This window comes from Neoarius graeffei, chromosome 16 (assembly GCF_027579695.1).
Source record: "Neoarius graeffei isolate fNeoGra1 chromosome 16, fNeoGra1.pri, whole genome shotgun sequence".
Taxonomy (NCBI): domain Eukaryota; kingdom Metazoa; phylum Chordata; class Actinopteri; order Siluriformes; family Ariidae; genus Neoarius; species Neoarius graeffei.
Window position 1 is genome coordinate 51,072,752 of NC_083584.1, and position 13,499 is coordinate 51,086,250.

At 44.5% G+C, this 13,499-nt stretch overlaps 1 protein-coding gene across 1 annotated transcript in view; it reads right to left on the minus strand.

Annotated features, from left to right (window-relative positions):
* The window catches only part of shisa9b (shisa family member 9b), a 206,785-nt gene that overhangs the window by 17,457 nt on the left and 175,829 nt on the right, over positions 1–13,499 (minus strand). The window lies entirely within an intron of this gene.

Genomic DNA, 13,499 nt, shown 5'->3' on the forward strand with positions numbered 1-13,499 from the left:
CCAGGGCCGGCGAGGGCCTTTCTGTGTGGAGTTTGCATGTTCTCCCCGTGGGTTTCCTCCGGGTGCTCCGGTTTCCCCCACAGTCCAAAGACATGCAGGTTAGGTTAACTGGTGACTCTAAATTGACCGTAGGTGTGACTGTGAGCGTGAATGGTTGTCTGTGTCTATGTGTCAGCCCTGTGATGACCTGGCGACTTGTCCAGGGTGTACCCCGCCTTTCGCCCGTAGTCAGCTGGGATAGGCTCCAGCTTGCCTGCGACCCTGTAGAAGGATAAAGCGGCTAGAGATAATGAGATGAGATATAGGGTTTCCTTGATTTACAAATCTTCACATTCTGTTTTTATTTATGTTTCACACAGTGTCCCAACTATTTTGGAAGTGGGGTTGTAAGGAGGAATTGACCCAGTTTTTGGTTCCAAAGAGCTGTAGGGATCTTTTGTTCCATGTGGCTCATAATCCCATGGCAGGATATTTCAGACAGGATAAGACACTGAACCATCTTATGGCCCATTTCTACTGGCTTGACATTTGTGCCGCTGTTCGCAGGTGGCGTGTAGCACGTCATGAATGTCAGGCTGTGAATCCAGCAGCCACTCCAAAAGTGGCATTGCACTCTTTACCATTAATCGAGAGAAAAAATTGGTATGGATCTCATCAGGCCACTCGACTACACTGCATAAGGGCATTGCTTTATATTAGTCCTAGTGGATTATGCAACATGATACCCAGAAGCAGTCCCAGATAGCACAAGGGCGTTGATTCGACGGGGAATCATCGGCATGTTCTTCGACCATACGCCGTCGAATCATCGTGGATCACCGGCGTTGATTCGCCGCTTTGCTCATACGAGTTTGCATTGAAACGACGTTGAAAAGTGGATGGTGGCCGACGGAGAATAGACCCCCTTTCACCCTTTATTCAACTACAGATTTCGGTCGATTTATAGTTTAATTTTTGGTGATGATTCATCCAACTTTACTTCCTGTTTTATGTACAACAGGAAGGCTACAAATTAAGCAAAACAGGCTAAATTAAACTAGCTAACATTAAAGCATCGGGGCTCTTGCCTAGGATGAACACACACACATGCATACTTCAACCATGAAAGTGAAACTTAATTTATATCAATGTGCGTAGGCTACGTCCTGTTTAATGTACAACAGGATATAAAAATGCATGCAACAATGCACCTCTCCTAATGTTTGTCAAGCTATCTAATGAGGCATAACTTTTAACATTTATAAGGAACAGAACACACTTGAACAAGTTCTTAGAAACATTTTATGATTTATTTATAATTTATAATTGTGGCTTCCTCCTGCACACCTGTACATGGAAACAGAAAAACATAACCAAAATTAATTTGATGCAGCATTGATAAAGAAAGTCAGCAGTAGGCTATGGGTTTCTAAATGCCACCCTACCTCATTATTTGGACATGGGGAAAAACTATATTTAAAATCCAAAGAGGGATGGAGGGAGGAAAATTAAAACAAAAGAAAGAAATGAAATATAGAGTAGAGAATATCTGATAAAATTAAGGATGTTTTTATTCAGTAAACATTTAAAAAAATGTTCTACAACACTCTAGCCTAGTGACTTACCAGTAACAAAATAGACGAAGTATTCAGATCCGCTCTGCATAAAGCAGCTAAATCCTCTCTCTGTCTCCTGGCAGAAAGCTCCTTGGTTTGCTTGTTGTCTCAATCACAGCTGGTATTCTGTAGAAAGACTTCTTTTCACCTTTCCCATCAGCTTTGTTAGAACCCTAACACAGCACAAAAGTTTACCATTGTAGGTTTTTGATGAACCAAGTGCCTCGTGGGTTCACATACCGCGCGCTGCCTTTATTTCCCCCAAATCACGAGTTTGTTGGTCTTCCAATGTGGCGCAGGGTTTGTTTACTTCCGGTTTCGGGTGACGTCAGTGAAAGGGGTCTAATGGGGGCATTACCGCCACCCACTGGATTGGGGTGTAAAGCAGTCTGAACAAAACGTGTAAACATAAACATAGGAGACATGAACCCGTTTTTCTAATTCGTCCTCACTTAGTCTACTTTTCTTTTTTGATTAGTCTGGATTTGATATTGTAAATTTAAATGTGAATCAATGTATATTCATCGGACATGAACAAATGAATAAATCTTGAGTAATCTTGAGGGGCGTGTGTGTCCGGGGCGCGGTGTCGCGGGGGGGGGGGAATCGAATGAACCCTCCCCCCTGGCTACGGGCCAGAATTAGTTGCTCATCCTACCAATGTTGAAAACTGGCCGGCAAAAGTGACGATGGTTCAACATCGTATATTCGACCTTCTCTGACGGTCGACAGATCAACCTTTACCCACGGTGATTCAACATTGATAAATCGACCTTCTCCGACGGCGGAGAAATCGACGTTTCACGGCGCCGTTTCAGCGTTGATTTTCTGACTTACGACGGAAACCGACCATTCTGACCAAGAATCGGCGCCGTTTCAACGTCCCTCTGCCTCTATGCAACATTTCTGCATGCAGTGTTTTGGAGGCACTCTTCCACATTATCTCCCAAGCCAAGGTCCTGAAAAATATTTCTGACTGATAAAGGCACAATGTTCATGTCACGCACACTTTGCAAACTGTTCAAATTATTGGGAACTAAATTGATTCGCACCAATGTTTACCATCAGCAAATGAATGGACTGGTCGAATGGTTTAATTAAATGATTAAAAACATGATTCATACATTCACATCACTGGGACATGTGGAATTGGATGGCTGGATCCCTTTTTCTTTGAAGTTGGGGAGATTCTGCTAGTCTCCACTGGGTTCTCCCCATTTAAAATATTGTATGCTCGTAAGCCTCATGGTGTTTTGGGCCTCATTAGGGAAAATTGAGAGGAGGGACCTTCTGCAAGGAAAAATGAAATTCAGTATGTGCTTGACCCGAGAGCAAAACTACACTGAGCTACTTAGTCCAGGAGAATTTGCTACAGGTGCAAGAATGACAATCCTGGCTGTATAATAGGGGTGCTTGGAGATGGGAATTTGCACTGGGAGTTAAAGTGCTTGTTTTACTACCCATGTCAGTCCTTTTGAGGTCACATGGTGAGTCAGAGATGTTGACTTTGAGGTCAGGTGAATGGCTAGAGGTGAATCACTTCAGATGTACCACCTCTGCAAGATGGCGCCAGTGTGTCTGTCGGCCTGCCGTCAGCTCCGTGAGCTGCTACCTGTCCGATTTGCGCTATGTCTGTTTATGCTGCTACTCATGCCATGCTGCCACTGCTCTGCTGGCCCTACCTGGATTTATGATCGTCAGACTCTGCTACCCTTATGCCGCTTTTCCACTACCAACGCGGCTGAGTTAGGCTGAGCCGTGTCGGGCTGAGTCAAGCTGAGTGGGGCTGTTGGCATTGCATTTCGACTACAATCGCGCTGAACCGTGCTGGCTGGAAGTGGGTGGACACATTGGGTGGAGTTAGCGAAAGTGGGTGGACGTCACGTGATGTCGTTAGGCGGCGCAAACAGTGACCTCAGTGACTTAAGCGGTAGTCTCACAACCCGGAGAGTAAACAATAAACATGGAGGACATGGAGTCATTAGTGTTGCTGGTCTTGGTGCTGTGGCTTGTTGTCACTGACAACGCCAACAGATACTGGCAAGAGCGTATAGATGAGGCGAGGCGCATAAGGCTTCATAATTCTCGTAATTCATAATTCTCCTTCTTCCGGGTTTACGGTGTTTACAGAGTTTACAGATCCCAGCGTGCTCGCGGGGCATGTGTGGGCATGTGAGGACACTCCTCCTCACCAATCAGTGCACAGGGGAGTGTCTCCTCACGCCCCCAGCCCCACTCGGCTCGGTTTGGCTCGCTTCAGCCCTACTCCAAAACCGTGCGAGTTTTGGGGGCTGAGCAGGACTGAAGCGAGCCGAGTCGTGCTGTTCTTAGATAGTCGAAACGCGAGCCGTGTCGGGCTGAAGTGAGCTGAAGCGAGCTGAAAAAGGGTAGTGGAAAAGGGCCATTAGAAGCGCACTGGTGACCACCGATGGGTCTCTTATTCCATACATCGAATGTCATCCTCCGTTTGTCTACCCCACCCTGGATTGTGTCCTTCACCTACCTTGTTGTAGTTCTCTACGGAAGAAGCGCCGCAGGCACCGAGGCAAGCGTGGAGGCGTCCGAGTGGCAATGAGGAAAATCGCGAGTGTTTCTCTCGCCCAGCCTGGGCCTCGTCGGCTCTCTGCAGTCCATCTAGGCCGGACAGATCTCTTCTTGGCCCGTCGTTCGTGGGACCGCTGGTACTCCTGCCATGTTCCCATCACTCTGGAGGACCAACCTCAAACACCTGTCTGCTCTGCCCACCCGAGACTGCGGATACGTAGCGGTGGGGTGAATTCCTTAAACATCCGCCCTCTGGAATATTTCCCTTGTCCTCAGGCTACGGTCCACTTCACTGCAAAAGTCGCCCTGGTCAACAGCAGGTCTGTGTCTAACAAAACTTTTGTTCTAAATGACTTTTTCTCCCGTTACAACCTGGATTTCCTGTTTTTAACTGAGACATAGATTAGCACTGGAGTTGGCCAGTCTTCTGTCTTTAGTGAACTCTGCCCGCCTCAGTGCTCGTTCATTAGCACACCCAGGTGCACTGGAAGAGGAGGTGGGGTAGCTCTCGTTTTTAAAAACAGTCTTAATTTACGGACACCCTCTGTGGGGAGTTTTGTCACATTTGAACTACAATGCGTAATTGTAGAATGTGCTATGACACTGCTGGTATGTGTACTCGTCTACAGGCCTCCTAAGCACAACAAAGACTTTATAACAGAATTCTCCGACCTTCTCTACCACCTCCTGTCATCGCACGATCGCCTTCTTATACTTGGCGACTTTAATATCCATGTCTGCTGTCCTGACAGACCCATGGTTAACGAATTCTGTGGTGTAATAGATGCCTTTGGTTTTACTCAACATATAAACAAAGCTACTCATATCTTGGGACATACACTCGACCTTGTTCCATCCTATGGTTTTTCTGTGGATAACATTGTGATTGAGGATGCCATTTTCTCTGATCATAAACCTATTATGTTTAATGTTAGTCTATCAAATGCTCTGCAAACTGTCAAAACTCAAGGTCGTCACTCTCGCCACATTAACACTCAAACTGCATCCCAGTTCTCAGATAGTTTCATCAGTAACTCTGTTGCAGCTACCATTGCAACAGCGGCATCATCCTCTTCTGGGCCAGACGAATTAGTTTTTCAATCTTCTTGCTCTTCCATACTTAACTCTGTAGCTCCTCTCACGTTCATCCGCCCTAAGCTAAAGTCTCAATATTGGTTGGATGAGGCCACCCGCTCGCTCAGGCAAGCCTGCCGTAAAGCTGAAAGGAAATGGAAAAAGGACCATCTCACTGTTTCCTATGAAATTTTCCAATCGACTTTAGCTTCCTTCCAGACAACGGCTAAAAAAGCCAGAACTAAGCACCTCTCTGACTTAATTAGTACACACTCTAACAGACCCAATATTCTGTTTAGCACTATTAACTCTTTTCTTAACCCTCCTAACTCTCCAGTTGCTGGCGTATCTACTGAGACCTGTGAAAAATTCCTCAAGTTTTTCACTGATAAAATAGAGAACATCAGATCAGTGTTTACGCCCTCCTTATCAACTGCTCTACCTGTTCACTCTCGTGCACTAGCTATTTCTACTTTTAACCAATTTCAGACCATCTCTCTCAGTGAATTGCAGGAACTAGTTTTACATATGAAACCTACTGGATCCCCCTATGATGCCATTCCTTCCTGTATTATAAAGGATGTTTTTGATGCTGTTGGGCCATCGATTCAAATAATTCTAAATTCATGTCTCACATCTGGCACTGTCCCTACCTTTTTTAAGCATGCAGTCGTCCAACCCCTGCTTAAAAAACCCACCCTCGATGCCCAATGTTTGCAAAATTATCACCCCATCTCCAAGCTCCCTTTTTTTCAAAAGTTTTAGAAAAAGCTATACTGTTACAGCTGATTCCTTTTCTGTCCACCCGTAACATATTTGAACCTTTTCAGTCAGGATTCAGATCTCTTCACAGCACTGAAACAGCCTTGCTTAAAGTAACTAATGATCTGCTCCTCACTTTAGATTCTGGTGATAATGCCATTTTGGTTTTACTCGACCTTAGCGCTGCATTTGACACTGCTGACCACAACATCCTTCTCAGCCATCTAGACCAGCAGGTGGGCATCAGGGACACTGCTCTTCTCTGGTTCAGGTCCTACCTTAAACATAGGACCTTCTCTGTTTCCATTGGCCATTTCTCTTCATCAACTGCCTCTGTCTCCTATGGGGTCCCCCAGGGGTCCATCTTGGGTCCCATGCTTTTCAGTCTCTACATGCTCCCACTTGGTGGCATTATTAGAAAGCACAACATTTCCTTTCACCTTTATGCAGATGATTCTCAATTGTATTTGCCCTTAAAATCTAAGGACTCCATCCAATCTCTCCTTGTCTGTCTCGAAGACATCAGAAATTGGATGGCTAACAACTTTCTCCAGCTAAATGGTGACAAGACTGAAGTAATTATTTTTGGTCCCTCCAAGGCAAGATGCACTACAGTGAACAATTTAGGTCACCTCACTCCTCATGTCACACCCTCTGCTAGAAACCTGGGTGTCTTCCTTGATTCCGATCTCTGTCTTGACAAACAGATTAGCACTGTGGTCAAAAATAGTTTTTACCAACTCAGAGTGATTTCCCGTCTCAAATCCTTCCTATCTCATAACGATCTTGAAATAGTCATCCATGCTTTTATCACATCATGACTGGATTACTGCAATTCTCTTTATCTTGGCCTCCCTCAAACCTCACTTAGACGTTTACAGCTGGTCCAAAATGCAGTTGCACGTCTGTTAACTGGCACCAGGAGACGTGAGCACATCACTCCCATTCTGGCCTCCTTGCACTGGCTCCCAGTCTTTTTCAGAATACAATTTAAAGTCTTATTATTTGTTTTTAAAGCACTCAGTGGGCTGGCCCCAGCCTACATTAATGACCTTTTACAGCCCCACTCAGTCCAAAGGTCTCGAAGATCCTCTAACACAGGGCTTCTTCATGTACCTCGCTCACGGCTGAAGCAGAGAGGTGACAGAGCTTTTTCTGTTGCTACTCCATGCCTCTGGAATCAGCTCCCACTGGACATCAGATCTGCTCCCTCCATCTCTGCCTTTAAATCTAGGCTAAAAACCCATCTCTACTCCTTGGCCTTTCTCTAACCATCAGCTTATTGTTATTGTTGTTATTATTATAGTTTTTTATTTTTTTTATTTTTCTTCTTGATCATTTGTCTTGGGCGGCACGGTGGTGTAGTGGTTAGCGCTGTCGCCTCACAGCAAGAAGGTCCGGGTTCAAGCCCCGTGGCCGGCGAGGGCCTTTCTGTGTGGAGTTTGCATGTTCTCCCTGTGTCCGCGTGGGTTTCCTCCGGGTGCTCCGGTTTCCCCCACAGTCCAAAGACATGCAGGTTAGGTTAACTGGTGACTCTAAATTGACCGTAGGTGTGAATGCGAGTGTGAATGGTTGTCTGTGTCTATGTGTCAGCCCTGTGATGACCTGGCGACTTGTCCAGGGTGTACCCCGCCTTTCGCCCGTAGTCAGCTGGGATGGGCTCTAGCTTGCCTGCGACCCTGTAGAACAGGATAAAGCGGCTAGAGATAATGAGATGAGATCATTTGTCTTTTAATACTGACTGCTGTACAGTTTGTACAGCACTTTGGTCAGTGTATGCTGTGTTTAAATGTGCTATACAAATTAAACTTACTTACCTCAATCTCCTAAAACTGTGGAGAGAGGAGGTCCCTGTGGCACTGGTGATTCCCAAAGGGGAGGACTGGAGGTACCAGAGGTAAGTTCAAAAAAGCATGGCCCAATTAACCCTAGTCCCCTGTGTAAACCACCTCTCACCATCCAGGAGAACACAGGTTACCAGGTTGCAGTAGGAATGAGTTCTCTCCTCTTCTTAATTACACTAATTTAATTGAGATTAGAGGGGAAACTGAGGAGTCCCACAATGACTGGAGTAGCCTGATGGTCTGGGTGCCTAGGTCTAACGGGTCAGTCTGTTTTTGTGTTGAGTTTAGAAATGAGTCTAAATTTGACTCATATCTGATATCTCACATTGATGAATTGTTTGATCGGTTAGGTGCAGCTTGCTGTTATGTGACACTGGATTTGACTAAGGGACATTAGCAAATTCCCTTGAGAAAAAAAAAAAAAAAAGACCTTTTCCACTCCATTTGGGTTGCACCAGTTTGTCATCCTTCTGTTTGGGTTGTTTGTAACCTCAGCGACATGTCAACATCTCATGAACAGGAATCCTCTTCCCACACAGTGCATATACCGTTGCCTACTTAGACGATATAGTCATTTACAGTAATGATTGGCAGCGGCATTTAAAATATCTGAGGGATGTCCTAAGATCTTTGAGATAAGTAGGAATCACAGCAAACCCAAAGAAGTGTGCAATTGGGTTGGTGTAATTATAGTGTCTGGGTTTCCACTTGGGTCATGGGCAGGTTCATTTCCAAATTGATAAAATTTGCTCAGACAGGAGTCTAGTTCTGTGAGTTTTGGTGGGTCTGAACTTATATCATTTTAAGAGTAGTTGACACCGCCTGTGTTCTTCAGATCCACCAAAGCTGCATAAGTCTTTCAGTAACCTCCACAGATTTGGATAAACTAATGGCTTGTTTTGTGCTCTGACACACACTGTTAGTTGTGCTTTATAATTGGGCTTTATAAACAGAGGCAGGCCCTACCAAAACACATCCAATCAACTGAATATAACAAAGGTGAACACTCAATATTGAAATGTTCCAGGAAAAACACAGTCTGAATACTTGTGAAAGTTTTTTTCGTATACGTACAAAACATAAAAACACAGTATACAGTTCGGGCCATAAAAATTGACATTGACAAAGTTATTGTTATTTTAGCTGTCTACCACAGTATCAAAGTTCCTCCCAAGCCAGGAGCTAGTCTTCCAAGGCAGTCTCCCCTCCTCATGCTAACCAGGCCCTTAACACACATTGGGTAGTGCCAACACCCATTTCTATAGCCCTCGGCCTCCTGCCTATTAGATAACTAGGGCTACAGTGGGGACCCAGTCCTCTGGTAACCACAAGAGTTTGACTCCCTACTCACATCTATATTGCAGTAGGTACTACTGCATTTTTACGATGGTCTTTGGTATGACCCAACTGTGAGTAGAATTCACAATCTCCCAGGTCAAGAGGTGGACATGCTAACCAGTAGGCCATTTCACAGTCTATCACAGTATTGGATTTGAAATTAAATAATGAATATAAGCTCAATTATTGTATGTAGTATATTCTTAAAAAAGAAAAAGAAAAGTACACACTGGTGAGCTTGGGAACATCAAAAGGCCCAGAAGACCACTGAAAACCATGTATGACAGAAGAATTCTTTCCCTGGTGAAGAACTACCCCTTCACAAAAATTTGCCAGATGAACACCACCCTCCAGGAGGTAGGCATATCTGTGTCAAAGTCAATAATCAAGAGAATGATCAAGTTATTAATAGTGGCTTAACCCCAGCAGGGTTTATTAGCATGCTTTTTCCACGAAGAGCTGCCTTAACTGAATTTGGAACAAGCAAGCAGTAACCCAATACGGCAGCCACTGCCAGATGGCACAGCTGGTCCAATAACATCTCCCTTTTTACAATTTGCTTTGAACAAAAATTATGTTTAGTACAGAAATGATCTTTTATACAACCCCAAACCAGAAAAAGTGGGGATAGTATGTTGAAATTGAATTTAAAACTGAAAACAAAGATCTCAATAATCTTTGACCTGTATTGCACTCAAAACAATAAATCAGCGCATTATATGATCCATTATCTGTAACCACTTATCCTGTACAGTGTCACAGGCAAGCTAGAGCCTATCCCAGCTGACTATGGGAAAGAGGCAGGGTACACCCTGGACAAGTCGCCAGATCATTGCAGGGCTAACACAGACAAACAACCATTCACACTCATGATCAATTTAGAGCCTATCAATTAGCCTAATCTGCATGTCTTTGGACTGTGGGGGAAACCGGAGCACCCGGAGGAAACCCATGTAGATATGGGGAGAACATGCAAGCTCCACACAGAAAGGCCCTCGTCAGCCACTGGGCTCAAACCCAGGGCCCTATGAGGCGACAGTGTTAACCACTACACCACTGTGCTGCCCCCATTATATGATCCATCTATCCATTATCTGTAACTGCTGATCCTGTGCAGGGTTGTAGGCAAGCTGGAGCCTATCATTGCTGACTATGGGCGAGATGCAGGGTACACCCTGGACAAGTCACCAGGTTATCGCAGGGCTGACACAGAGACAAGCAACCATTCACACCTAGGGTCAATTTGGAGCCACCAATTAGCCTAACCTGCATGTATGTATTTCGACTGTGGGGGAAACCAGAGCACCCAGAGGAAACCCACACAGACACGGGGAGAACATGCAAACTCCACACAGAAAGGCCCCCATCAGCTACTGGGCTCGAACCCAGAACCTTCTTGCTGTGAGGCAACGGTGCTAACCACTACACCACCATGCCACCACATTATATGATGTTTTACCTCATTAATATTTTTTCCCCAAAATAATTACTTATTTCAATTTTGATTCTTACAACACATTTCAAAAAATGTTGGGATGGCAAAGCATTTACCACTTTATAATTTCGCCATTCCTTCTAACAACACTTAAAAGATGTTTAGGGACTGAAGACACCAAATGATGAAGTGTTTCAGATGTTATTTTGTCCCAAATTTCCTGCAAATACAGTTGTGGTCAGAAGTTTACATACAGTGACATGAATGTCATCTTTGATATGAAGGTCATGGCAATATTTGGGCTGTCAGTAATTTCTTTGAACTGTTCTTTTTCTGTGGCAGGATGTACAGCATACATCTTTAAAAATAACAGAATTTGGTGCACAAGTTTTAATTTTCTTTGGGTTTTCTGAAATCAACAACGGGTCAAAATTATACATACGGGGCAAAAATATACATACAGCACACCTAATATTTCGGTAAAATGTCTCTTCACAAGATTCATCTTGACCAAACATTTTTGCTTACCATGAACAAGCTTCTGGCAGAATTCTGTTTGGATATTTCATGACTCATGGTAGAATTGGTAGAGTTCAATTAAATTTATTTATTTTTCTTGGCATAGACTTGACTTACTGTACAAGCACAGCTCATATATTTTTAATAGGGTTGAGGTCAGGACTTGTTTTAAGCTTAATATTAGCCTGCTTTATCTTCTACAACCAGCTCTGATGCATGTTTGGGTTCATTGTCCTGTTGTAACTCTCAAGTCCCAAGTCGTGCTCAAGTTTCTGATGGTTTATGCTGAAGAATTCTGAGGTAGTCCTCCTTCATTATTCCATCCACTTTGTGCAATGAACCAGTTCCACTAGCAGCAAAACAGCCCCAGAGCATGATGATCCTACCACCACCAGTTGGTTGTGTCCCTCTGTACATGGTGGTCACTGTGACCAAACAACTCAATCTTTGTCTCATCTGACCATACAGCTATCCACCAGAAGGCTTTTCTTTGTCTGTGTGGTCAGCTTCAAACTTTAGTTAAGCTTGAAGGTGTCAATTTTGGAGCAGGGGGTTATTTCTTGGATAGCAGCCTCTTAGTCCATGGTGATCTGAACTGTAGACAGTGATCCATCAGCTTCCAGTTCATGGCAGGGCTGTGCCATGGTGGTTCCCAGGTTGTTCCTGACCATCCAAACCAATTTCCTTTCAGCTGAGGGTGACAGTTTGGGTTTTCTTGAAGCAAAGTGGCTACACCTCACAGTAACTTGGATACAATTGTTTGAACTGATCTTGGAATTTGCGGTTGTTTAGAAATGGCTCCAAGAGACATTCCAGAATTGTGTACATCTTTGATCTTCTTTCTCAGATCTGCACTGAGCTCCTTCGACTTTCCCATTTTACTGTGTGTTGGTTAATCCAGTGAGTGCTGTAAACAAACCCTTTTTATAGGGTAGTCACACTAGAGGTGGAATGAGCCGGAATGCTGTCGGAATGAAAATTCTTCATATATTCCAGGATATTCAAAGTGCATTCGGGCCCGTCCACACAAGTGTGTTTTGGTCGAATCCGCATAAATACTTTATCATTTCAGCCTCGCGTCCAGACGGATCTGGCTTTTTCGAGGTGTGAAACCGGTATTTTTTGAAAACAGGTCCCAGAGTGGGAAAATCCTAAAAACGCCGGATAGCCCGGAGTCGTCTGGACAGCGAATGCAGATTTTTTCAGAAACGATGACATATAAGCCCCACCTCTCTAACCTTTAACCTCAGCCGCCGCTGGATGCATCATAACAATGGCGGACTACAGGCTTGTGCTCGTACTGCAGAAACATCCAATGTGACACGAAGTAGAAGTTCCACTTCATTGTCGGTCCACACAAAAGACTCTCCTCTTCCTCTCAGAGTTGCGCTGGCCATGATCGTCCTCTTTTCGTGTTATGAGCTTGTTTGTAAACAGCACGTGACATTTATATGCATGCTCCATGGCTTCTTTTCCGGTTTTAGTGTAATGGTGTGGCGGCCTCACAGCGCCACATACAGGCCTGGCATATGTACTACAGCATTTTGGGTCGTTTCCAGTGAATCCGTGTGGACGCAGATATTTCTGGAAACGACACCATGTTTACGGAGATTTTTTTCCCCAAACGACAGCGTATTGGGTGAGGCTGTGTACTCGTGTGGACAGGCCCTAAAAATTCTGACTGCATTCTGAATGCATTCCAAACATTCGGGCCCATTCTTGTGGCAGGCCCGAATGTTTTGCTCATGCTCAAAACATTCGCGGTACATTCGAAGAGGAGAAATATCGAATGGCATTCGAAGTGTATTCTAACTGCATTCTAAATATTTTTATGGCATTCCAAACATTCCAATCACATTCAAAGGAAAAATTGAAATGGCAAGCCACTTCAAATCCTGCCAGAATGTCCCGAATGTGCCTTGAATGAGCCAGAATGCACCTTGACTGCTGCCAGAATCTATTTCGATATTAAAATCGTTCAGCTGGAATGCACTTCGAATGCCATCTGAATATTTCAATTGCCGCTCGAATACATCTTGAATGCAATTGGAACGTCCTGCTTGGCCCTCGAATGAGTCCGGAGGTAATTAAGAACACCACTGAATCACATAAAAATGCAGCTAGCTGCCACTGGAGCTTCAGTCTGCATTGAGGAGCCACCTGCTCAACATCAACCTTTTGTTCATTGTTATAAAAACTTTAATTAAAAAAAAAAGTTTCCCAAGTTTCAAATGTCATGCCACCAAGGAAGAAGAGAACGAAGGTCAAGAACTCCACCACTGGCCGCGGCCATGGACGGGGCACAGGTGCTGCAGCCCAAGAAGCCCCTGAAGAGCCAGCTCCTGTTGTTGATGCCCCAGCAGCTTCAGAGTCTGAAGCTGAGTCCAC